Here is a 27,968-nt window from a genome sequence, read left to right as displayed (position 1 = left end):
AGATGACATTCTATTGAAGTACTCAAATATAAAACTCACTAACTCAAGGAAATCCATTTTTCTTTGGTTAGGCTCTTAAGGTAAGGAATGGCTATCTGTCAATTGGATAACTACGAAAAAAGAAATGAAAACCACAATAAATTTTGAACTTTCATATTGATCAGTGTAGACTGAATGTACCCAGTCCTAATGACTGCCAAGAAATGACAGAAACATTAATAAAGGTCTGAATTGAGCATTCCCAAAGCTTTCCAATTTATTATAATTTTTAATATAATTTTTATTTTGATCATAGTGGCTTACATATTGTTGACAATAATATTGTAGGTACATGTTAACTTAATATCAGGGTGATTCCCATCACTGAATTGTTCTCTCTACACCTCCGTTCCCATCCTACCTCCCATATCTTCCTCCCTCACCCCCAGGGCTGCAAGAATACGTGGTCTCCTCTGTGCCTAACTTGCTACTTAGTGGTCTTACACCTGTTTGGTCTTGGTTGCTCCCTTATTTCTCCTGTAACTGGGAGGCGGGACTAGATAGATAAAGTTACATGGTTTTGTTTGAAGAAGAGAAAAGTAATAAACTGGGGTAAAAATCAAATATGCCGAAAATGGGTGGAGTCTTTCTAGAGGCTCTCATCATCGGTTTGAGAGACGAAGGGGAAAAAGGTGAATCACCCCAACAGTACAAAAAGAAGTGTCAAATAAAATATCCAGTGAGCACTCTGACAATAAAGGTAAGCACCATATAAAAGCCATGATCTTGAAATAAAAACATGGCAGAGCACATAAAGAAAGAAAAGAAAGGAAGAAAATAAATATATAAGTATAAATGGAGACAACAACTTCAATAACCACATCAAAACAATGAAAACGACAAAAAACTAGATAGATAAATAAAAAAAGAACAAAAATTGTTTTGTGCTTTTTTATCCCTCCTGCACAGGCACAGTAAATATTGGGGTCATTCAGAAAGGAATTCCCTTGGCCTAAGAGCTACAGGGTTTCTCCACCCTTGGAGTATATTGTCATGGGATTAACTATAGACTCCATACAGGTTCATTTACTCTCCCCTTGGTGTTTTCGTGCTGTTTGGAAGACTTCTGCTCCATCCTGGGTGATAAAGTCAGACCTCTGTATCTAAAGGTCTTGGTATCTACACAAGTCAAGGGGTGTAACTTATGATGAAGTCTTTCTTTGTGGTTCTAGAAGTTCTGCTCCCTCAGTGTCATATTAATCCGTCTTCTGTGGTTGGTGGTCTTGGTCTTTGCGTTGATCCTAGGATGTTTCTAGAAGACCCATTCCGTTGCAATTTTCTCAGACAGACCTTTGGAACTGGAGATCATGGTTGTTGTGCAGGCCATAGCTCACACTCTAGACTAGGGTTTTATTGGTCCCAGGATACATACAGTCTGGTCATGATTCTATCAGCCAGTCATCTGTAAATAGCAATCTTGGCTTTTGGACAGACCAAAGTGTGACAAGTCTTCTGATTTTGTCTTATTGTTAGCTGGTGGGGTAGGATAACCTGCTCTTAGGTCAAGTTGTTCGCATTTTCCTCATTGTCAAGATATCATTTTAGAGCTGGCACTTGATGGTGTCCCAGCAGTATTAAGGATGTCCCAGGCGGGATTTGTTTCCTGTAGCTGTTGTGAAGAACTGTGTCATTTCTATGTCTGGGATCCAGGGTTCAAGGCTGGACGAATGATGTCTAATCACTTGGGGTCTAAGTTGGGTCCACGTGACATATTTTCAGATGTCCTTGTATTGTGAACAAGTATGAGTTCTTATCCCTAGTAGATAAGCGCTCATTTTTATACGTAAAATTTCCCTTTTTTAGTGTGTCTTTGCAGGGGGAAATGGTGCTATATTATATTGCCAGTGCATTTGGGGGTGGAAAGAGAAGAAAACAGAACAGGTCACACACCCAAAAAATATAAAAAAATAGAAATAAAACTATATGTGTTCACATAAATATATAAAAAAATAAAATAACAAGGTAATTAAAGGAACAAAATGATGCAATAGACTATCTGACATTTGGGGGAAAAGCAGGTAAAGAGGTACCTTGTACAGGTCTTATACTTATGATGGAAGTATAGGTTTCCCCATTGTCTTTTGGGATTTTCTTGTGGTGTGTGGGTTCCTGAGTGCCTTTTCTTCACGCACCCTGACCTTCTTCAGATTGGTAAGAGTATCGCGGCAGGAAGGTCTTGGGAAGAGTTCTTACTTTGAGGGTACTTTTAGAGCTAAGTCCGTTTTCAAGTAACAGTCCATATTAGGAAGAGTTGGTAAGGAGGGACGCGCAACATGAGTCAGCAGGGGAGTTGATTGGATCTTCTTGCTGGGAATGAGGTGTGGGTTTGACTGGGTGTCCCTTCACTTGGGTGCTTGGTATTGGTTCGTTGGGGGTAGAAGGTCATTCTTGATGCCTAATGGCATTAAGAACTGAGGGTGAAGAGTTTTAATAAGGTGGGAAATCTGGATGGGGTTGGGGGGTGCAGGGATAATCGGATATCCAAAAGGGGAAGGGGAAAGTATATAGAAGGGGCAGGAAAGAAGAAAAGAGAAAATATATTAAAAAAAAAAAGGAGAAAAAAAAAGAAGAAAGTAGTGAGAAGAGAGGAGAAAAGAGCAAGGGAATTCTAGTTTGCTTGAATGTGTTTGATGAGTAGGGCCTGTAGTATAAGTCTGTAGGTTACTGTTGCTGCTTCGATGGTTTGGCTCATCATGTGCTTCAAGTCCTAAAAGAAGGTATAACATAGAGATAAAGTGTATGTTAAAGAGTTTTCTCGGGACATTCTCGTAGTGACTGAGCCCCGAGATGCCACCTTAGTTTGTCCATCCTTTGTATCCAAGAATGCCTGTGGACAGAAAAGCTGAGAGGTTATTTTAAATATTGTAAGATTAAGCCATTAAGACATATTGTTATGAGATGTTTTCGTTGGAGTCAGTGATTTCCTATGGTATTCTTTACCTATATTTTTGTATAAGATCCCTAAGGGGATATTATGGGCCTTTGTGGTAGAAGGCTGATTACATACCTGTTCTCTCTATGTTGCTGTTTCTGCTGTTGTTGGTTTCTTTGTGGTATAATGTGTAGTCAAGAGTTTGTGTGTTCCTTTTTCATGTATTTTGGGCACTGCTCCCGAGTATATGTTGAATATTACCGTGTTTGGAGTTTCTACCCTGTTATTTGATTGTTGAGTATTAGTTGTATATAAGGTGTATGCTCTAGGTGCTTCAGAATAGTGCTATCATTCAGTGTTTATCTTTTGTCTTCTGACTTACTTCGTTTAACATAATATGTTCTAGATCCAACCACATTGAGGCAAAGTCTGTGATTGTATCAGTTCTGACTGCCATGTAGTATTCCATTGTGTATACCACATCTTAATGATCCATTCATCTGTTGTTGGACATCGAGGTTGGTTCCAACACTTGGCTATTATACTGAGTACTGCTATAAATAGCAGGGTGCACACATAGTTTGGGATGAATGTCCTTCCGACTTGGGGGTAGATACCTAGGAGAGCAATTGCTGGGTCAAATGGCAGCTCAATTCTCAGTTCCTTGAACACTCTCCAGACTGTTCTCCATAGGGGTTGGACTAGGGGACATTCCCACCAGCAGTGGATGAGAGTGCCTTTCATATCGCATCCCCGCCAACAGAGACTGTTCCCATTATTTTTGATGTGAGCCATTCTCACTGGTGTGAGGTGGTACCTCATTGTTGTTTTGATTTGGATTTCTCTGATGATAAGTGAAGGTGAGCATGTTTTCATGTGTTTGTTGACCATCTTTCTGTCTTCCTCAGAGAAGTGTCTATTCATTTTGTCTTCCCATTTTTTAATGACTTTATTTGGTTTTGGTGGGTTCAGCTTTCTGTGTGCTTTGTATATTCTGGATATCAGCCCTTTATCTGATATGTTGAGTGAAAAGATTTTTCCCAGTAAGTTAACTGTCTTCTTGTGTTAAGGAGGTTTCTTTTGCCATGCAAAGCTTTTTAGTTTGATGTAGTCCCATTTGTTTATGTTTGACGCTAAAGTTCTTGCCATTGATGCTTCGTCCTCGAAGACTTTTTTGATATATAGGTCTTCGAGTATTTGCCTATTTTATTCTCAATAAACTTTATAGATTCGGGTCTGATTTCAAGGTTTTTGATCCATTTTGAGTTGACTTTTGTATAGCGAGTGAGGTATGGGTCAATTTTCAGTTTTTTACATGTGATTTTTCAGTTGCACCAACACCATTTGTTGAAGAGATTTTCTTTGTTCCAAGTCTTTGGCTCTTTTGTCAAATATTAGTTGACTGTATATCTGGGGGTGTATGTCTGGAAATTCTGTTCTAACCCACTGGTCTGAGGTCCTGTCTCTGTACCAGTACCATGCTGTTTTGATCACTATGGCTTTATAATATAGTTTAAAGTTAGGTAAAGAAATTCCACCCAGCTTCTTGTTTTTCAATATGTGTTTGGCTATCCTGGGTCTTTTGTGGTTTCAGATGAATTTTATGATTAACTGTTCTAATTCTTTAAAGAATGATGTCTGAATTTGGATCGGTATTGCATTAAATCTATATAGTAGTTTGGGCAGGATAGTCATTTTGACTATGTTGATTCTACCTACCCATGAGCATGGGATGTTCTTCCATTTCCTTAGATCCTCTTCAATTTCTTTCTGGAGTGTTTTGAAGTTTCCCTGGTATAGGTCCTTCACTTACCTTGTAAGATTGATTCCTAGGTACTTTATATTTTTTGATACTATTTTAAATGGAGTTGTATTTTTGATCTCTCTCTCTTCAACCTTGTTATTTGTATAGAGAAACGCTACTGTCTTTTGTGTATTGACTTTGTAGCCAGCCATTTTGCTGTATTGGTTAATTGTTTCTAGGAGTTTTACTGTGGACTCTTTAGGGTTTTCAATGTATATCATCATATCATCTGCAAAAAGAGATAATTTGAGTTCCTCTTTCCCAATCTGGATTCCTTTGATTCCCTTCTCTTTTCAGATTGCTATTGCTAGGACTTCAAATATTATGTTGAATAAGAGTGGAGAGAGTGGGCAGCCTTGCCTAGTTCCTGACTTTAGTGGAAATGCTTCTAATTTTTTGCCATTAAGGATAATGTTGGCGGTGGGCTTTTCATAGATAGCTGTAACTATCACAAGGAAGGTTCCCTCTAACCCTATTTTGCTGAGTGTTTTCAACATAAAAGAGTGTTGCATTTTGTCAAACGCCTTCTCTGCATCGACTGATATGATCATGTGGTTTTTGTCTTTCTTGTTGTTGAAGTGATGTAAGATGTTGATTGATTTTCATATGTTGAACCAATCTTGCATTCCTGGGATGAGGCCCACTTGGTCAAGATGTATGAACTTTTGATAAAGTTCTGGATTCAGTTTGCTAAAATTTTGTTGAGAATATTTGCATCTATGTTCATTAGTGAGATTGGTCTGTAGTTTTCTTTCTTTGTGGTGTCCTTGCCATCTTTGGGAATGAGTGTGATATTAGCCTCATAAAAGGAGTTGGGAAGGATTCCTGTTTCTTTGATGGTTTGGAAGAGCCTGTGGAAGAGTGGTGGTAAGTCTTCTTGGAATGTTTGTTAAATTCACCTGTAAATCCATCTGGTCCTGGACTTTTGTTCTTAGGGAGTTTTTTTGTTCTTAGGGAGTTTCTTAATTACATCTTCAATTTCCTCTGAAGTGATTGGTCTATTTAGGCTTTCTAGGTCTTCCTTATCCAGTCTCGAAAGATGTTTTTTTTTTTTTCAGGAATCTGTCGATTTCTACTGGGTTCTCTAGCCTAACTGAGTATAGTTGTTCATAATATGATCTCATGATATGTTGCATTTCTTGGGGTTCTGTTGTAATCTCTTCCCTTTCATTTGTGATCCTACTGATTTTGGTGTTTTCCCTCATTTTTTTCATGAGTTTTGCCAGTGGTTTGTCTATCTTGTTTATTTTTTTCAAAAAACCAACTCCTGGTCTCATTGATTTTTTGTATCGTTTTCTTAGTGTCTATGTTGTTTATTTCTGCTCTGGTTTTTATTATTTCTTGCCTTCTGACTGTGGCTGGATTTCTTTGCTGTTGTTTTTCCAATTCCATTAAATGATTCTTTAAACTATTGGTTTTGTCATTTTCCCGTTTCTGACATAGGCCTGTATTGCTATGAGTTTCCCCCTAATTACTGCTTTTACTGTGTCCCACAGATTTTGACAGGTTGTCTCTTCATTATCATTTGTTTCAAGGAATCTTTTTATTTCTTCCTTGATTTGCTCTTTGATCCAGCTGTTGTTGAGCAGCATGTTGTTTAATCTCCAGTTATTAGTTTTTCTCCATTGCTTCTTCTTGTAGTCAATTTTGACCTCTGTTACATAGTGATCTGATAGGGTGCTTCTAATGATCCTTACATTGTGGTCTTATATAGGTTAGATTTGTATCCTAGGACACGGTCTATTCTGGAGAAGGTTCCATGTGGGCTTGAGAAGAATGTGTATTCTGCTTTCTGGGGATAGAGGGTCCTATATAAGTCTATTAGCCCTAGATCTTCTAATTTTTCATTTATGGCTCTTATTTCTCTGCTATTTTTCTGTTTGGTGGTCTATCCAGTGGTGATAGTGGAGTATTGACATCTCCTACAATTATTACATTTCCCTTCATGTGTTTCTTCAGGCTTGTGAGCAGCTGTCTCACATATTTTTCTGGCTCTACATTAGGTGAATAAATATTGACTAGGGTTAACATTTTTTTGGTCTAGTATTCTCCTGACCAGTACGTAATGTCCCTCTTTGTCCCTGATCACTTTATTGAGGTTGAATGGAATTTGGACAGATATAAGTGGCTGTCCCTGATCTTTTTTGTTTTCTATTAGGCTGAATAATTAATTTCCATTTTTTTATTCTAAGCCTGTGTTCGTCCTGTAGTTGTAGGTGTGTTTCTTGCAGGCAGCAGAAGTCTGGTTTATGTTTTCTAATCCAGTTCTCTACTATGTGTCTCTTAATGGAAGAGTTTAGTCCATTAACAATTAGGGAGATTATTGACAGAGAGAACTGTTGTGCAGTTGTGTTGTGTAGGGTGGTTGTTTTTTACAATCAGGGGTTTGGATTGTGTAATTCGTCTCTGAGTAGGTCGTTTAGGATCAGTTTTGTTTGTGGAAATAATGCAAAATCGTTTTTGTTTGAGAATGTTTTTGGTCTGCCCTCCATATGAATGAGAGTTTTGCTGGATATTGGACCCTAGGTTGGAAATTTTTTTTCATTCAGGCATTTAAATATGTTGCTCCACTGTCTTCTTGCTTGAATTATTTTAAATGGGAGATCTTGTTTTATTCTTATGTCCCTTCCTTTGTATTTGAGTTTTTTTCCTTCCTTATTGCTTTAAGGAGATCATCTTTCTCTTTGTTTTTTGCCATTTGGATTACTATATGTTTTGGTGTAGGTTTATTAGGGTCTATTTTTTTAGGGACTCTCTTCACTTCCTGGATTTGCCCTGAATTTTCTTTCCAGAGGGTGGGAAAGTTTTCTGTTATTGTTTCTCTGACTACCTGTTCTTCCCCTTTTCTTATTTTCTCCCCTTCTGGTATACCTACTATTTTTAGGTTATTTCTTTTGTCCATGTTTATTAGATACTGGACTTTTCCTTCCAGTGCTTTGCCTTTTATTTCCTTGTTGGTTTCTTGGTCGTTTTTTTTTTTTTTTGTTTGCAGTTTTTTTTTTTTTTTGAGTTCTTCAATATGCTTCTTCATCTGTTTGATCATGCTCATTTGGCTTATTATGGTGTCTTTTAACTCCTTTATTTTCCTTTCTATGGAATCTCTCATATTCTTTGACAGTTCTTATTTAATTTGGCTGATTTGTTCCTTCATAAATTTCTTGTATTCAGTGGCTAGCGTTTCCTTCATTTGTTTTATCAATTCTTGCATTTCCTTTCTCATGGCTGCTTTTAGGTCTTCTTTCTATGGATCTTTGTGTTTTGGTGGACTTGGAAACTTGCTAGGGTTTGTCTCTGTGTCTCCAGATGTTAGGGTTCTCCTTGATTTACCCATATTTCTTTGCATTTGTTGGTGTGGCTTGTAGTGCAGTGCCTTCTGAATTCAGCCTGCTTTGGCCCCCTGTGGCATGGGGATGGGTCCCCTCCCTGATCATGGTTCTAGAGGGGTCTGTTGGGTGAGCTCGCTGAGATTCTGCTCCTCCTGTACTCTCTATGTGGCCTGATCTGTTGCTTTTCCATTTTGTTGCCAGGTGCTGTTTTGCTCCTGGCCACAATGGTGGAGGGCGCTGTTGGGCCTACCTCCTTCGCCCCCCACCCCAACCTCCCCTACCTGGGAGTCAGCTCTGCCACTTCCTTCTGTGGGTCTGGTCTATTCCCTCTCCCTATTCTTGCCAGCTGGTGCAGTTCTGCTCCTGGCCACAATGGTTGAGAGCGCTGCTGGGCCTAGCCCTCTGTCCTCCCTCCCCTATCTGGAAGTCAATGGAGTTCTTCCCACTCCGGGCATCGGCCAAAGAAATTCCCTCAGCCAAACCCTGCCGGCTGCTGCCCTCAGCCCTTAGGGAGTCCCAGGTCCACTCTGGGGCTTAGGGAGGTAGGCTGCTCTAGGTCACCCAAAGGTCCAGGTGGCAGGCCCAATCTCACCCAGTCTAATGGTCCTAGCCTGTCCCTGTGGAGCAGAGTGAGTCAGGTGCAGGGTTTTCCTCACCCCTCCTACAACTCCGCTCGGGCTTGGGGATTCTGGAGAGGGGTGCGCAGGGTGGCGGTGGGATGCAGGTCTTGGGCACCCACATGGAGAGTGGGGACTTACCCGGTCCGCTCTCTGCTCGGGCCTGGGGTCCCTGGGGCGGGGATCTCGGGGTGGCAGCAGGCACGGGTCTAGGGTGCCCACATGGGAAGTGGGGACTCACCCTGTCTGCTATTTGTTTTGGGGCCTGGGGTCCCTGGGGCGGGACGCTTGGGGTGGCGGTGGCAGGTGCGGGTCTAGGGCACCCATGTGGGGAGTGAGGACTCACCAGGTCTGCTTTCCGGTGGGGCCTGGGCTCCCTGGGATGGGGCGCTAGGGGTGGCGGCAGCAGGCGTGGGTCTCGGGGGCCCACATGGGGAGTGGGGACTTACCTGGTCCGCTCTCCGTTTTTAGGCCTGGGCTATAATTTTATGAGTCTCGCCTGAACTCGGAAATAAGTCTACACTTGTTCTGAAATCCATTGTTACTGCCTGTTACATGCACTTTCTTAAGTGCAGACAGGCCAGCAGTCTCCATGGGAAAGCTGCTTCCTACTTCTCTTACTCTATGACTTCCCGGATGTAACTCTCAGGACATGCTCTTTTGCTCTAAGTACCAATTTCTCATTTAGGGCTATTGTGGTTACATTTTTGTTGCATTAATATGGCAGATTTTGTGACCTTTTCTTAAAAGTATGGTGTGATTATTTTAAAAAAAGAAACTCAAAGAATTATGCCAGAGTTAAAAATTATTTTATTAAACTGTTTATAAAAAGCCAGTGAAAGGTTATGAACCTATTGTTTTTGTGCCACACTGAGCATTGCTCAGGACTCTGCATTCAAGAATTACTTTTAGTGGTGCTGAGGGGATTATATAGAATGTCAGAGACTGAATTTAGGTTGACTGTATGCAAGGCAAGCACCTTATCTGCTCTACTATCTCTCCAGCCCCTAAATCTATTTTTGTTTTATTTATTTATTTTTTAATTATAGCAAAATGATTTACCAAGTTGTTCATAATGCAGTTGTTTCAGGCATTAAATGCTCAGCCACCAAATCCTGCCACCTGTGTGACTTCCCAACTAAATCAGTGTACCCAAGTAAATCTATTTTTGGACTGACAAAAAAGAGATGTAATGATTACACAGTGAAATACTTGAATTTCTTTTCACAGAATGCTTTGCTCTCACTGATATTGTAGCAGGTGTTCTCTTAAATACACCAAATCAGACAATGACTGAAGAACAAGAAGTTCTTTATCTGACTAGTGCGTCTAGGCTAGAAAAGTACCTAAAATCTTAATCAAAAGTCAAGGTCTGTCCATCTGCAAGGCAAACGCCCCACCACTGTGCTATTGCTCCAGCCCACTTCATGGTATTTTAATGTATGTTTACCTAAAGTTTCCTACCATCTATCTTTCTTTCTTTTCTTTCTTCTTTCTTTCTTTTCTTTCTTTCTTTCTTTCTTTCTCTTTCTTTCTTTCTTTCTTTCTTTCTTTCTTTCTTTCTTTCTTTCTTTCTTTCTTTCTTTCTTTCTTTCTTTCTTTCTTCTTTCTTTCTCTCTCTTTCTGTCTTTCTCTTTCTTTCATTCTTTCTTTTTTCTTTCTCTTTCTTTTCTTTCTTTCTTTCTTTCTTTCTTTCTTTCTTTCTTTCTTTCTTTCTTTCTTTCTTTCTTTCTTTCTTTCTTTCTTTCTTTCTTTCTTTCTTTCTTTCTTTCTTTCTTTCTTTCTTTCTTTCTTTCTTTTCTTTCTTTCTTTCTTTCTTTTTTTCCTTTCTTCCTTCCTTCCTCCTCCCTCCCTCCCTCCCTCCCTTTTCTCCCTCCCTCCTCCCTCCTCCCTTTCTCCCTCCTTCCCTCCTTCCTTCCTTCCTTCCTTCCTTCCTTCCTTCCTTCCTTCCTTCCTTCCTTCCTTCCTTCCTTCCTTCCTTCCTTCCTTCCTTCCTTCCTTCCTTCCTTCCTTCCTTTTTTCACTAAGCCACACCTGGTGACTCTCAGGGGTTACTCCTGACTATGTTCTCAGAAATTGGTCCTGGCTTGGAGGACCATGGCTTGGGACATGGCTTGAGATGCCAGGGGATCAAACAGCTGTCCGTCCTAGGCTAGCATGCACAAGGCAGATGCCTTTATGCCCTGCACCACTGCTCTGGTCCCCCATCAACATTTTCTAATCTTGGAACAGGGATGTTCATGCCAAGTGAAGACATGGTAAGTATCTTTTAAAATTTTCCATCTGCAAGCCAGATCATCATTTTAGAGTATATATCAGAAATAAATTATACAATCGAAGATTCATATTGTAAATTTCCATCATAACAATAAGCCCTGCTTCTTTCTAGGGAGACCCTGAAAATTGAGGTAGGTATCAACATTTTCTTTGTACATTATAAACTCTTCCTGGTATATTGTGTGTGTTTGTGTATGTGTGTGTGCACGCACATGTGTGTGTGTGAAAGGGAAGTTTCTATTATTGAAAATAGTGCAAAATTTCACTGAGACTGTGGATATGAAGAAGTTAACAATAGCTGCTTTGATCAGATAAGTGCCTAAGCTCCCATTTATCTTTCCAGTCAGAAAAAAGTCAAACATCTAAGAAGAGTTTCTCAAGGGTAGAAATTCAATTAAAAGTTTTGTGCCTTTATTCAAGAAAATATTATAGTTTAAAATTAACTATTAATTTTTGTTTGTTTTTTGGCCACACCCAGAGACGCTCAGGGGTTACTCCTGGCTATGCACCCAGAAATCGCTCTTGGCTTGGGGGACCATATGGGACGTCTGGGGATCGAACCACTGTTTGTCCTAGGCTAGCGTACACAAGGCAGATGCCTTATGGCTTGCACCACTGCTCCAGTCCCTGTCTATTAATTTTTAAGAATTGCTAGGAAATCACTAAAAATGTTAATACATTTTTTCACACAAAAAATTCTGCCTGACTAATTCACCCTCTATAATTCATATCTCTAACAGCATGCCCAATGCCTCATTGTGCAATAATTTGTTATTAAAGAGTTGGATTAAATAGATTTAGTTCATTTGTAGAGGGGGTGGGGAACTGCAGGGACTAAAAAAGAGAATCAAGAAAAGATGAGGAGAAAGCACAGGAGAAAGAAAAATGAATAATTTGTTTTGACAGGGGTTTTTGAACCACACTATATCCTTGAAGCTACTTCCACCTCTGACTCATAGTAATGTTTGGGGGACCATATAGGGCTGGGGATTAAACCCTGGGCCTCTTTTTTTGCAAAATATGTGGCCAGCCCATCATTTGACTCTTTGTTGTTATTGTGTTTAAACTAAAAAAAAATAAGGCATTTTGTTCATATTATATGCTAGAGATAACAAAGGTTGAATGAAAGATAAAATAATTTATTCAAGATCTTTGGGCTGTTTTTAGCATTTTAATAGAATTTAGGTTGATAGACCTTTATATTTTAAAATCTTACTAATTACTTCACCTGGACAACTCACCCTTTGTCCAAACCTTCCAAAATAATTTGAGAATTTTTGAGAGCTAGATGAAATTTACATACATTTGAGAGATTTAAAGTAATAGAAAAGGCACCCTGTTGGATGTCTTATGGTGACTATGGAGTGAAATATAGAAGCTGGAAGCCAGCTTTAAGAGGTAGTCGCCAGAATGACCAGTGTGATTATGGCTCTGCTTGACTCTCCTTCCTGCCTCTTCAAGGCCAAATTCAAATGATCCCAGTTAACCAGTTCTGGGCACTATAATAGCTTTAAATACATGTTCTAAAGAAAAGTACTCCCTTGCAACTCTCTATTAGCCTGCTCCTGATGGGAGACCTTCTACTAATGCCAGTGATTTTTCTCTGGGAGCTCTTAAGAGGACTGAGCCCTAGGGTGCTTATGCTGTCCATTAGAAATTATATGATTATTACTTTAGTTCAGAAAGATACCTTGTGTCCCTCAAACAAATGTAAAGCTGAATGTTCCAGAAGAAAAAGAACTCCCAGGGTCTTATATTATTCTGGGGACTATTTATTCTTTTATTTAAACTTTCTTTAACTCACTATGTCTACAGAATCTCCTTTAAATGGTCGCCTGTTCCAGCTAGGACAAATGTCTGTGACTAAGTCTCTTATTAGTTTCAATCCAATGATGCTAAGATTTTTTTTCCATTGTGAACAGGTTACAATGTGAACCCAGATTAAGAGGAAATGAGTTGACAGACTCTGATCTATTAGTAAAATATCAATGCAAAAGAGTGTTCCACAAAAAAGAACTTTCTTTATACAAACTTTTACATCTGCATTTATAAACTTAGTTTGGTTATGAAGTAGCCCAAATTAGTAAAATTATGATTTATAGTTTAATATACCAGGAGTATTTATTTATTTTTGCATCCACTAAATAACATATTTTGATCCAAAGTATTTCCAAAACAGATTCATCTAAATCTGTTTTAATATGTTAAAACTATTATTGGTCATTAAGATTGAAAAATATTATGAATTTTGGCTCAGAGAGGTAGCTAAAGTGGCTGAACACATGCTTTGCATATAGGAAGCTCGTGTCTGACTCCCAACATTGCATATTTTTGAGCACCTCAGTGAGTGACCCTAAGCACAGAGCCAGAACTATCCACTGAACACTGCTCAGTATGAACCCAAAATAAAAAGCAAACAAAAAACAATAAAAAGTTAACAAAAAGATAAAAGGTACAAAATAAAAATGATAGATAATTCTTTTCAAATAAGCTATTACATAGGATATACTATAAATTTTATACCAGAAAGATAAAAATATAAGTCACAATGTCACCAGATTAACTGCTTAGAAAATGGAAATGATCAGAAGTAGCCCTTCAACAAATAACAGCAATAGCAACTATTAATGAAATGCAAGTGCTGGGGCCGGTGAGGTGGTGCTAGAGGTAAGGTGTGTGCCTTGCAAGCACTAGCCAAGGAAGGACTGCGGTTCGATCCCTCGGTATCCCATTTGGTCCCTCCAAGCCAGGGGCAATTTCTGAGTGCTTAGCCAGGAGTAACCCCTGAGCATCAAATGGGTGTGGCCCGAAAAACCAATAAATAAATAAATAAATAAAATGCAACTGCTATACCAATAATGTAACACTAAGAAAAAATAATTTTGATCCTAATTTTTTAAATTACATTAGAGTTGCTCATAGATAAAGCAGATTTGCTTGTGGTTAACAAGTCTACACTATTGCTCTATCTCATAATTACCTTTCTCTTTTTGAAGATTTTGTGTTCAAGTGAAGAATAGCTATTATAACAAATATTGGACTTTCAATAGACTCCATAAAAATCCATTTCATCTTTGTGGCAAAGTTTGGTCAGTAGCTTTCCATATGATTTTTCAGGGAAAAATTTTCTTCCATGATATACATACACCTGCCTTTAGTTGTCATTGTCCTTTTATTCAGTTGGTAGAGCAAAAGAGATCAAAAAGAGAGCAAAAACAGCAAAGGGATCAAAGTGCTGGGTGAAGGTGGGGAGGTTTCCCTTATGGGCCACTTTTTAAAATGGTGAGCCTCAATGTTGTTCATATTCTATCATATAAAACTCAGCCACATAAACTCACTCTATATGTAAAAGGCTAGTAAATGTGTGGGCCCTATGCTAACTAGGAAAAGGATGAGGGCAGTGTAGTTAAGAGTTTAAGCTTTGCATGTACAAGGTTATTTTTTACTCAATATCTAGTACCACAATAAAATAAAATAAAAATAAATTAAAAAGTCAGTAAGAAACATATTGCAAAAACTCATTATAAAATGTATCTCTAATATTTTTCAGTGAACAGAAATTCTTACATACATCAGATAATAAACATATATGATAAATGTGTCCTGTAATTGGGTTCTTCAACCCAATCATACCAGTAGACCAGGTATGATCTCTCTTCCTCTCTCCTGCAAAATGAAGCAGTTATAATCAAAGTGAGGGGACCAATGGTTTTCAAACTTTACAGTTGTTTATTTACACTGTTCTACAAACTAGTGGTTGAAGAAAATTGCTACAATGACATAACAATGACCATTGTTAAATTAGAATTACCATCCTGATGATCACATAATATCACATAACTCTTTAGGGGCCAAAGTGGTGGTGCAAGGCATAAGGCATCTGCCTTCCATGCTAGCTTAAGACGAACCGTGGTTTGATCCCCCAGCATCCCATATGGTCCCCCAAGCCAGAAGAAATTTCTAAGCGCATAGCCAGGAGTAACGCTGAGTGTCACTGGGTGTGCCCCCAAAAAAAACAACCTCTTTAGATTGTAATCACATAACTGTTTAGATTGTAGTTGAAATTAAAATACCAAATGAAAATTTGTCATTGAAAACTCCAATTCTATAAGAGGATATATACAGTCCCAAAGGTCTTGAGTCTAAATTTTAAAAACTAAAATTAAATTTTTAAAAATTAAAGATTTAATTATTGGAATTAAATCTCCCTTCTACTCAGACTTGAGTGTTCTCACCTTCTGACCATGCTGTTAAAGTTCCTAGAACACTTCACTCACTTCTTTTCTGAAAGCAACATACTTTCTATTGACTGTCTAATGGCCCCATACTATAGAAAGGCTTCCTAGCCTTCCTCTCTTCTATAATTTACAATTTTGTGGATCTCTAAATGGGACCCACAATTTGTTTATATTATGGTTTAATTTGTTTTTATCTGGCTTATCTCCTCAAAGAATTTCTTGGGATGAGAGATAGTATAGTGGTTAGAGTGCATGTGTAGCATGTGCTATACCTGGGTTCTATTTCTAGTACTACATTGATGCCTAAAGTAGAATAGCCCAGGAGGCCTTTGAGCACTACTGGGATAACCTGGGTAATGCCTGGCACCTGAGTAACTTTGCATCCATGCTTTGAATTGCAGGCTTGATTGACTGAGAGTCGCTAGTGGGCTATTGGATCTTTTGAAAACTGTTTAGGGGTCCTTCTTGACCCTATTTCTCAGATTCTGAAGGAATTTTTCACTCTAATAAGTGGGAAAAATAATGACAGAATACTTTTTGTGAGGGGGATCCACACGCTGGAGTGCTCAGTAAGCTAGGGCTTACTACTAGTGCTGTTATTCGGTACACTTCTAGTGGTGCTCCAGGGACTATTTGGTGTGAGAGTTGCAAAATGGGCTCCTCCCCCATAATCAATTGCATTCAGAGTAAAACACTTAAATTATTTACTATTTTTCTGGTTTTAGTATGCTGGCTTTTAAAGATTAGTTAATTGATCATCTAATATTTTTTGAGTATGCCCTTTCTTTTGGGGGGTACATCTGGCAGTGCTCAGGGTTTACTCCTGGCTCTGCATTCAGGAATTACTCCTGGCAGTGACAGGGGTCCCATGGTCCCATGTAGGATGCTGGAGATCAAACGTTGGTTGACCGCATACAAGACAAATCCCCACCCTCTGTACTATCACTACAGCTTTGAATATTTCTTTTTTTATATTTTAATGTTAAAATGGTTTTGTTTTTATAAAATATTTTGATATATACAGAAATATTTATCTAGCAATTTCTGTCTCTTCATTTTAATAAATAAAGTAAATTCAAAGAGGTAAAGTGATGTTCTTAAGGGTGCATTGTAATTTCAAACTCAAAAGTATTAGCCAGGATATTCTAGATGAAATGTAGAGGAGATTCAAGAGAAAGGTCTTAACCAATTACAAAGTCATATGAGGAAATTTTTTAAAAAGCGTACTCCACGGGGGTGAGTTCTCAGTGTTTCAATAATAATAGGTCTCCAGATTCTTCTTACATCTTCAACAGGACAGAATTGATTTTAAGGTGGCCACCACCAATATAGACATTAGATTAGAGAGATAGTACAGCAGTAGAGTGTTTGTTTTGCACACAGCCACCCCCAGCACCACATATAAATCACTGAGCACTGTCAGAAATGATCACTGAATACAGAGACAGGAATAAGCCATGTACACAGATAAGTGGTCTGCCCCACCCACAAAAGAAAAAGAAATAATTTGACAGTGTAAAAAATGGTAGTCCCTTTAAGTTCTTTATGTATGTATGTATGTATATATATACATATAAGTATATATATACATATAAGTATATATATGTGAGAAAATATTTCTCACTTGATTTTTTGAAGACTTCTGATTTCTGATTTCTTGAAGACATTTCCCTCAACTATTGGCTAAAACTTATCACATGTTGAAACATGAACCAATCATTTTAGCAAAAGGGTGAGGAGTAAATATGACAGGTTAGAGTTTGGGGCTTCCTTCGAGGAGCAGTAGAAAATGGAATTAAACTGTGTTTAATTAAAAGGACATTGAAGAAGCATAACTGCTAGAACCACAAAGAAAGACTTCATAAACTCCATTCCCTGATCTGCACAGCCACCAAGATCTCTAGAAACAGGTCTGATTTTGCCATCCAAGATAAAGTAGAAGTCTTCCACATACCACGAAAGCAGCAAGAGGAGAATAAATGATCTATTTTTTTTGACGTCTTTATTTTGGTGTGGAGATTACGGTTGATGTCTCCAATATTATTTTATTTTATTTTGTTTTGTCTTTCTCTTTCTTTTTGCACTTGAGTATGATTTGATTTCAGAACCGAGATTATTGTGTGGTGCCTGTTTTTATTGTTGTGGTGCTTATCGGTTATTTAATTCGATATTTTGTGTGTGTGTGTGTGTGTGTGTGTGTGTGTGTATTATTGTGGTATTTTAATTACTTTTTTCACATCCTCTCTCAAACTGAGGTTGGAAGCCTCTAGACAGGACTCTGCCTATTTTCAGTATATTTGATTTTTGATTGAGAAGAGGACATATTAGGTGATGGGTATTCCCCTGATTTAATGTGAATATGTACCCAAAATACTACAGTGAAAGATATGTAAGCCATTATGGAAAAAAAAGAAAATTGTGTTTTTAATCAGAAACTTTCTTTGACTTACATGTATTATTATTATATTAATTATATTATATGTTATGTTATGTCACTATATTATGTTATATTAGTTTACCTTATTATGTTAATCAATTTTGTCCTTTAAATGAATTCTTACTTAAAAAAAACAAAAAAAAAAAAACAAAAAAAAAACCAACTTTAGTTTGCCCTGAAGAAAAGAAAAAAATAAATAAAAGATAAAATAAGGCCTCCCAATTCTTACCACAGGCTGTGTTCTTTACACTGGCTGTATAGAAAGAGGAGGTACAGTAAAGGCACCCCATATACACCTCAACACAGGCCCCTTGCCGGGTATGTATTGTGAATTGGGGGACAAAAAAAAAAAATAAACTGTGTTCTGCAAACATAAAAAAGAGGATATAATGCTATTAATAAACAGTCATGGGGCCGGAGTGATAGCATGGAGATAGGGTGTTTACATGCAGAAGGATGGTGGTTCAAATCCCGGCATCCCATATGATCCCCTGCCAGGAGTGATTTCTGAGTGTAGAGCCAGGAGTAACCCCTGAGCACAGCCAGGTGTGATCCAAAAACCAAATAAAATAAAATAAAATAAAAAGACATTAATCTTTACTATCCCAAATTGATTCTAGAGGTTTTCTGAACAGCACAAAATATTGGCTGAGTAATTTTTCTCATGTACTATGAGAAAAATATATTAAGACTATAAATTCAGGGAACTGGTAAATATGAATTAATGATCAGTGTTGGTATTTACCCTCAAATATTTCTGCTATACTCTACTGGCTAAAATGAACAAATATCTTTAATGTGGTACTAGAATTGAACACTGGGCCTCAGATACACAAGGAAGGTGCTCAACTACTGAGCCACAAATCCCAGGCTCCAATAAATGCATATCTAATGTTCATTAAATGATCACTAAATAGCTTTTGAATTAATAAGCAGATATTTTTAAATAAGCATAAAAATAAAAATTTAGGGGCCAGAGCAGTGGGGAAGCAGTAGGGCATTTGCCTTGCATGTGGCTGACCTAGGATGGATCCCCTAGCAATTCATATGGTCCCCCAAGCTAGGAGCGATTTCTGAATGCATAGCCAGGAGTAACCCCTGAGTGTCACCAGGTGTGGCCCAAAAAGCAAAAAAAAAATTTTAAGTACACTTAAATATTTTTACCCCAACACAGAAATATTTTTCTCATCAATGTAGTCCTTTGATACTATTAGTTATAAAATTAAAATATTACTATAAATTAAATTTAACATATCTGAAAAAAGTATACCTGAAATATGTATTCTAGGAACACCTATGAAATAGATAAAAGAATAAAAGAAAAAGACCCTAAAATAAAAGGAAAGGACCCTAAAAAGCCCAACTAAAGTAAAAATTGATATATAAGTACTGATAATGTAAATATTAGTACATCAGCTAATAAAAATTGCAGATAAATAATAATGTTGAAGATGCTCATAAATGCATGGTATCAAATAAAATATGTAATTTTGGAGAGGCAAAAATATAGACATGGGGCACAAGTTTTGCCAGTATAGGGCATGATTTTGCTCTCTCTTGCTGCTCACCTGTACCAAGACTGTCCCAATGGCTTTTCTGTCCTGGACCATCCCCCCACTATGAAATGTGTGCTATTTGGGTGCACCATAGATAGGTGTGTGTAAGTAACACACAAATGTGTGCAACTTCATTGAGCACTGTGACTAAGTGTGTGCACCCCCCAATCATTGAATGAACAACAACCACCAAAGCAATGGGAAGGAAACACAACCAAAACATGATATGCATAAATGCTTAGAGAAAATGTGTGAAACAAGCAAAAAATAAATTGTGATTTTTCACTCTGATAAAAATATAACTGAATTTTGTCTTTTTTGTATTTCAGCTGTATTGTTTTTTAAACACAGAAAGGGAGAAGAGATTCTTTTGTTCAAATGTGTGATCTGAAGGAAAAAGAACTAATGACATTTGATTGGCTATAATCAAATGCCAGTATTTTATTTTAGTAAAGATGACTTGATAACCATATACATTTTCCAACCAAACATAAAAAACAAGTTAGTACTATTTTTGTGACAGATTGTGGGATGTTTCCCACTCTGATTCAATGATACAGCTTTTTAAATAATATTATCAGAAAGAAGAATCACAAACTTCTCTGTAAAGAGTAGTGCCGTATTCTTTAGTTTTGACTCTCAAATTTTCATCAATTGTATTTGAAGTTAAGCTTCAATTTTGTGCACCTCATAAACAAGATCAGCAACTTAATGTTTTTAAAATCTGCTTGCCTGCTTTTCTCTTTGCCAGTTCTATTTAAAGAGCTGTGTAAGCACACTTATCAATAAGATCCTGACTCATATCAGTAATTTCAAGCAACAGCAATACTTTTCTCTAAGACGTGCAGCAGTTTTTAAAAATACTAAACAAAATAACATACTTAGTAGTTGAATTATATTATAGATTGTTCAGAAACAATTTTTTTAAAATATCAATTCATATCATTGTAGGTGAGAAACAAGACAAGTGGTCTAATGAATAGAAAACATGACTTTTGAAACGAAGGGAACATCTCCCAGTACAATACCCTTTATTTATTCATTTTTTGGGGTTAGAGCTTGAGTTCTTGGAGACTGTTCTTGGCTCTGTACTTGGGAGGCTCCTGGTAGTCTTTCAAGGACCAGGTCTTTTGTACTTATAAGCTAACTCTTACTGCCACCCCTTGTTTTTAAAGCAATCATTTGAACATGACTGAATAAAAATCAGTTTTTAAATCTAGGGTGGTTGATGAAAAAAATGTTTCAAAAAGGAAAAAATATTAAAGAGGGCCAGAGAGATTAGACAGTGAGTAGGACACTTGCCTTAAATGTACCTGACTGGGGCCAGAGAGATAACATGGAAATAAGGCGTTTGCCTTTCATGCAGAAGGTCATTGGTTCGAATCCTGGTGTCCCATAATGGTCCCCTAAGCCTGCCAGGAGTGATTTATGAGCGTGGAGCCAGGAGTAACCCTGAGCACTGCTGGGTGTGACCCAAAAACAAACAAACAAACAAACAAACAAAAATGTACCTGACATAGATTCAATCCCCAGCTACCCAGATGGTCCACTTTGTGCTATCAGGAGTGATCCCTGTTTACAGAGCCAGGAGTAAGCCATAAATACAGCCTAACAATGGTGTGACTTTAAAACAATAGAAAAATATAAAAGAAAGTCTTACTGGAGATAATACACCCCACAATATGTGATAAGGTTTAGTTGCATATTTTCTCATGTGTTTACTTATATAGTCACTGTAAGAATCCAGTGAAATGATGTATGAGGCATTTATGAGCATTACTACTCTGTGCTAAAACAAGATGCTGCTTATTCCCATTGCCTCCAAAATATTAGATGGGTTTTCCTTATTTAATTTTATTTGCCATTTATATTTATTTTTTTTCTCTATTTGTCCTTGTCTGCATGTATCAGAAATTGTGAGTTTGTAAAACATTCTTTAGAGAGGACTTATATGCAATCCCATCAACTATCTTGTCATTTTGTTTGGTTGAGCCAAAGGCTGCAGATTTTCTCTTGAGGATTTTGCCAGTCTATGTATGTTCCCAGAGAGAATTTTATGAGAAATAAAAAATAATTTCACATTAGAACTAGTGGAATAGAAATAGATTTGACAATACATATTTTTAAAAAGTTTCAAACTTGATTTTATTATCAGTAAATGTTAGATTTTATATTTTGTATATTAATATACCTGGAATCATATAAATTTCCCAGAAAAAAATAATTTCTCAGGTTGTATGAATGGAAAACATTTAAGTAGACTTGTTCTGAGTCTAGAGAGCACAGGAATTAAGGCCTCCTTCCTTTCTTTCTCTTTCCTCCTTCCTTCCTTCCTTCCCTCCCTCCTTCCTTCCTTCCTTCCTTCCTTCCTTCCTTCCCTCCCTCCCTCCTTCCTTCCTTCCTTCCTTCCTTCCTTCCTCCTTCCTTCCTTCCTTCCTTCCTTCCTTCCTTCCTTCCTTCCTCCCTTCTCCCTCCCTTCCTTCCTTCCTTCCTTCCTTCCTTCCTTCCTTCCTTCCTTCCTTCCTTCCTTCCTTCCTTCCTTCCTTCCTTCCTTCCTTCCTTCCTTCCTTCCTCATTTTCTGAAACCACACAGACGCTAGTGTGTCTTTGTGAATACATTTTAGTTTATATCATAGATTTCCTGGCAGATTGGATTTTGCACTTTTTTCAACAACCTGAGAAATCTAGCACTTCAAACCACTAAATGCAAATGGAGAAGCTAAAGAAGATTAGGGGGGATATAGAGAGATATCCTGGCAAATCTCCAAGTCCACCCAAACTTCTGAACTTTATAAATGAGGAACTAAAATCAACACTTAATAGGTTAGTAATGGAAATCAAGGAGTCACTAGCCCAAGAAATTAAGAAATCTTTATAAGAATCAACTATATATTCAACCAACTCAAAGAAGAACTCTTTTCAGAAGATGAGAGAATACAATCCAATGGAACAGAGGGAACTAAAAAGCATATTAGCAAGCCATAATAGAATTACACAGGTGCAGAGTTGCATAGACAAACTTGAAGACAAATTACAAGCAGCTGAGATAAAGAAGTCAAAAAAGGAAGGAGAGACAAAACACTGTAAAAAAATGTAAGGTACTTAATGGTGTGGCACTGAGGATCAGACAGAAGACTTTCCAGGATGGAATCTGAACCACCAAAATCTTTTTCCCAGGCCCTTGTCTCTTTTTCCTAGAGTCAGGGCTGAGTCTGTATTTGATGCTACAAGATCAGGGTCTTCTCAAATCCCCAAATTTAATAACTGATATTGTTATTTTCAAGAATCAGTATCCCATGAAAGCTTTAAGAATCTCATGCTTTTTGCAAAATCAAGCACCCTGTTCCTCTGGAAAATATTTTGATTTCTCAATATTCCAAAATACTTGTTTCAATGTGTCTTTTCATGTGACCCTAGGCACACATCCTATGGTTTGTGTAACAAATACATGTGCTTTATCATTCCATTAGGAAGTTTATCAGGGCCAGAGCAATAGCATAACAGGTAGGGCATTTGCCTTGACAAAAGAAATGTCTTATGATTATTATTATACCTACCTATTTTCTTGATGAATTTACAAAGCAGTCTATACTTAAAATATGGAAGATTTCAATTGCATTTGTATTGTTCTGTATTTAATATACAAGCAGGTTAAATACTGGAGTAGGGCCAAAGAGATGGCTCAATGAAATGAGCCCCAGGCTTCATACACAGAATGCCTGGGTTCAATCCCTGGAACCACAAGTTCTCCCAAGTACTACTGGGAGCAACCAGCAAGCATGGACTTGTATGGCTCAAAAGCCAATGCCACAAAACATCCAAAAACCAAAGTTTGAAATGAAATAACATAGAAGAGTAGTAGATTATTGGAGGTATTTTTGCCACTTACCTAATATCTGCTAATTTTAATAGTAACTGTGAAACATATTTTAAATGATTATCATTTTTTGAGATTACCATATGCTTGGCATTTTTTGTTCATTATCTTTGACACAAGAAAAGAAAATATTATTTATTTTTCTATATATATATAAAATCGTATAATGATCATAATGTTGATATAAGTAGAGTGGCTTCAGTTCTGTGCATGAAGATTTTGATCATTATTTGTGAGAGATCTTTACTTGTTTACAAGTTAATTCTAAACCCTCATAGGAGTCTTCTGAGACAGGATGGCAGCCAGAATCTTTATATAGGCCAGACTTGAGCCAGATTCTGTTTTTTGCCTAGAACTCAACTTATTTTTGGAATGTGATACATGGTAATAAAAATAAAATAGTGAACCATGGGATAGTCAAATAATACCCTTCCTAAGTTGGACTCTGGAGTTTCAGGGTATCTGAATAATATTCCTCTTTGGGCCAGAGAGATAGCATGGAGGTAGGGCATTTGCCTGGCATGCAGAAGGATGGTGGTTCAAATCCTGGCATCCCATATGGTCCCTCGAGCTGCCAGGAGAGATTTTTGAGCGTAGAGACAGGAGGAACCCCTGAGCGCTGCCAGGTATGATCCAAAAACCAAATAAATAAATAAATAAAAGTTCCTCTCGCAATGAAAGATGGAGTAAAGTCATTCTAAATTTTTCCTTTCAATTTTTTTTGGTAGGGGTCACACCCAGCTATGCACAGACTTTATTCCTGGCTCTCCTGATGGTCTTGAGAAGTATTATGAAATATGGGGATTAAACCTGGCTCTCCTGATGGTCTTGAGAAGTATTATGAAATATGGGGATTAAACCTGAACAACCTCATACAAAGTAAGGCTTACCTGCTGTACTCTAACTCTGGTCTCAAGCTATCCATTCACTTTTAGCTTTCTTATGATTAAAAATGTTTTTTCAGGTTTTCAAAAGAATAGGCCAGAAACCTCTATCTGTGAGCAAAGCAGAGACCAAGGCAGACCTGGAAGTCACCCTCAACAGATTCATCCCTGATGCCATGCATACCATGGATACTGAAATTGTTCTCCAACTCTGCCTTTAGGGCATTGGATATTCTCAGCTCTATCTCCAGCCTTCAGATAGTATTAACTACCATGCTTATGCTCACAATAGAGATTAGCACTCATTAGCACATTGGATGAATTTAAAGAGTTTGCTATTTGGACCCACTTAGGATTTATGACAGGACTGTTAAATTTTTTCCAGACCCTCTATTCTGGCCTTTGGTCTTACAGTGGGTGAGGTTTTATTGGTGGCATCTCAGAGTTTCCCAGATAGAAACAGTTTAATGCTCATCCAACTCTACATTAATCCAGTTTAAAAAGGTACAGGGACCAGAGAGATAGTACTGAAGCATAGGTGTTTGTGTTACATGCAACTGACTTGGATTTGATCCCTGGCATTTCATATGGTCCCCTGAGCACCACCAGGAGTGATTTTTGAGATCAGAGACAGTGTATGGTACAAAAAGCAAACAAACAAAAGTACAGTATTTAACTGAAAATGAGAAATATAAAACTTTCCCAGTCTCTGCTAATTAAATGAGAAATTAATAATCAGAGGAGAGCTTGGTAAGCCTAAAAGTATGGGGAGATGGTATAAAGAGTTGAATGTTTAAATGTGCTGATTTGTTGGGGACATTGTACCACTAAAATATGCATACATTAAAAATACAGTAAGAGAGAGAAAGAGAGAGAAGATAGATGGCAGTTTGTTAGGGATAGACAAATTGAGTCTTACATAGACATCTTTCAATACTGTTTTATTTTCTTCTTTTGTCATGTTAATTTAAGCACAGTTATTTCTTTTTGAAAAACTTTTAATATCTAAGTCAATTCTGGAGGAAAAATTCTTTCAAGAACTTCCCTTCAGAAAAACAATTATGGTCACTCCTCTAAACAACTCAATTTAAAATATACCCAAACAAAATAGCCGACCTTGGAAAAATGACATTCTAGAGGTTCAGTGCATTTAACAACTGACTTTCACTTTGACTCACTAAAACATACATCTTTTGCTGTTTTTTGAAAATTAGAAATAATAACAAATGGTAACAGGGTTGTAGGAGTTCTCATTATTAATAAAATATTGTACTTTTGTTATGTTTGTTTTTAAACCATACACTGCAATGCTTAAAGGTTAGTCCTGTCTCTGATCTCAAAATCACTCCTGGTGGTGCTCAGGGGACAATATGGAATGCCAGGGATCAAACCCAAGCCATATTCTTATTTTCCGGGGTGCAGCGGTCACACTCGGTAGTGTTCAGGGGTTATTCCTGGCTCTACGCTCAGAAATCGCTCCTGGCAGGCTCGGGGGACTATATGGGATGTCGGGATTCAAACCATAGTCCTTCTGCTTGCAAGGCAAACGCCCTACCTCCATGCTATCTCTCCAGCTCAAGTCACAATCTTATGTTTTTTTGTTTGTTTGTTTGTTTTTGGGCCACACCCAGTAACGCTCAGGGGTTACTCCTGGCTATGCGCTCAGAAGTTGCTCCTGGCTTGGGGGACCATATGGGACACCGTGGGATGGAACCGTGGTTCATCCAAGGCTAGCGCAGGCAAGGCAGGCACCTTACCTCTAGCGCCACCGCCCAGCCCCGATTTTTTTTAAAATATATCCATACTGTTTCTGTAGAGGTTAAGCCAGATGGCATTTCACCAACAGTGTATGATAGTTCCTGAACAAATTCCAGTTTTTATTTGTATATATGATATTCTCTGGTGTGAGATATTTTATTGTTGTTTTGATTTAAATTTCTCTAATAATATGCACTAATGAGAACTTTTTGTGTTGTTTTGGGGTCATATCCAGAGGTGCTCAGGGGTTATTCCTGACTCATTTAAGATTTAATCTTGGTGGTACTCAAGGGACTCTATGATATGCTAGGGATCAAACCTGGATGGGTCACATGAAGTCAAATGCCTTATCTGCTGTACTATCACCCCAGTCCTTAATGATGAGCACTTTTTATATGTATACAAGTCTGGCAAAAGACAATAGAATCGGGTAATTATATACAGAACTGGGCTTACCTGGGGAGCAGATGAATAGGAATGGTCTTTGGGTCTTTGGTGGAAAGCAGTGTAGATACTCTGGTGGTGTTGGAATGATAAATAAGCAAAACTATACTTAACAGTAATGTAAATCATGGTGCCTAATATAAGTGAGAAACAAACCAACAACAACAAAATCTAGAAGAATTTCACAGTCAATTGCTAAATCATTTTTATATTATGGATAATATAAAAATGTCAGGAGGTCTTATTTTGTTGTCTTTTTGTTTTTAGGGCCACACCTGGTAATACTCAGGATTTATTCTTGACTCTGCTTTTAGAAGTCACTCCTGAAAAATTTGGAGAACCATATAGATGCTGGGGATTGAACCTGGGTTGGTATGTGCAAGGCAAGCAACCTACCCACTTTATTATTTCACTGGCCCCAAGTCAAGAAGATTCTTTACAGAACATTTGATTCCAGGATACTTTTCTTCAAGATTAAGCTTCCTTCCAAACCATGTGAATCACTTACAACTCCAAGTATGCAGAGACAAGAATTCCTTTGAGAATTCCCCAAAACAGTACAGGAGTAGTTTTCCATAGCTCCACAGGTCTTGAGTCAAAGTCACACAGTTGCCCTGTCTTTCGTATTTTCCATCTTGTTTCAGAACTTTAAGGGAGAGGCCATGAACCATTCTGAGAAATTCTCATGAGAGTTTTCTGGAGCCAGAGAGATTGGAATAGCTGTGAGATAATTAATCACACAATCAAATTACCTCATATCTTTGCCGGCACTTTAATATTGGAATATAGTCCTCTATAAGAACCTGATAATAGGTTTTCTCAAAATTGTTTGTGCTTAAGATAGAAGCTGAAAGATTGTAGAGGGTGGAAATTACTTGCTTTTTATATTTCTGGATATGCCCCTAGTTTGAACCCCACAAATTGTGGCATGATACCATCAGGGATCATTCATAAACTGAGAGCCCAGAATCACTAAAAGTGACACCAAATCAAAGCACAAAAGATGGTCTGATACACTGCACAGGTTTTCACGGGTATTTTATTTTTTATATTCATCAATCATCATTTAATTAATGTGTCATAGGGGTCATCTTTGGCTTCAGATTCACTGTTTCACAGGACATGAGTCCTAGGATGTCTTTGCCTTTGTCAGCATCATCTTTGTCATTACCTGTGGTGATTTGGTATGTGCCAAATCTATATCCTTCAGAGAATAATACATACAAATTTATTCTTGTGTGGAGTTTTAACACTGCAATAAGGTGAGTCACATATACCACCAAATCTAAGTCACCCCAACAGATGACTAGAAGCAGTGGGTCCATAATGTGTCTAAGATCCTGCTCAATGCTAGGTGGTAATCACATCATCTGTGATTACCAATCACAAATCAGTACAGTACTGATATGGTCAGTTTATTCTTTCCTCTATGGATTTCTTCCTTGGCTGGTGCATCTCTCCCTTATAACTCTGAAGGGCCAATAATTACAGAGCAAATTCTCAAATTGGCCAAGCTGTTTTTTCTGTTTATGTAGCTCACTAGATAACTGTGTTTCTGCGTGTGTGCACCGACTTTGACTCCTTCGTACTTTGTTCTGGAAAATGAACTGGAGTACTTTTAGACTTGCCTTGCCTTCAGCTCTGGGCCTTGGGCAACTGCTGAAGGAGAAACAGGGCCTTCCATGTGAGACTGGGTAGTGGAATGACTTCCATACCATTTAAAGACTTCTTTGTGTGTAGCTAAAAGCAGCTTTTTAAATTTTATACTCTCCTGAAATTTAAGCATAATAAATATTCATAACACAATGCACTTAATTGGGGAGATATTTTGATTTATGA

General features: G+C 37.8%; 1 protein-coding gene and 1 non-coding gene across 2 annotated transcripts in view; one reads left to right on the top strand and one right to left on the bottom strand.

The window, feature by feature from the left end:
• ABHD17B (abhydrolase domain containing 17B, depalmitoylase) overlaps positions 1-27,968 on the bottom strand; it is a 584,428-nt gene that overhangs the window by 231,085 nt on the left and 325,375 nt on the right. The window lies entirely within an intron of this gene.
• LOC126005162 (small nucleolar RNA SNORA51) lies at positions 17,823-17,955 on the top strand. Its single transcript, XR_007494334.1, has one exon. It is a non-coding gene; the product is annotated as a small nucleolar RNA SNORA51 (small nucleolar RNA).

The sequence above is a fragment of the Suncus etruscus genome, chromosome 3 (assembly GCF_024139225.1).
Source record: "Suncus etruscus isolate mSunEtr1 chromosome 3, mSunEtr1.pri.cur, whole genome shotgun sequence".
Lineage (NCBI taxonomy): Eukaryota > Metazoa > Chordata > Mammalia > Eulipotyphla > Soricidae > Suncus > Suncus etruscus.
The sequence above is the reverse complement of the archived record's forward strand: the minus strand, read 5'-3'. Positions and strand labels throughout refer to the sequence as shown.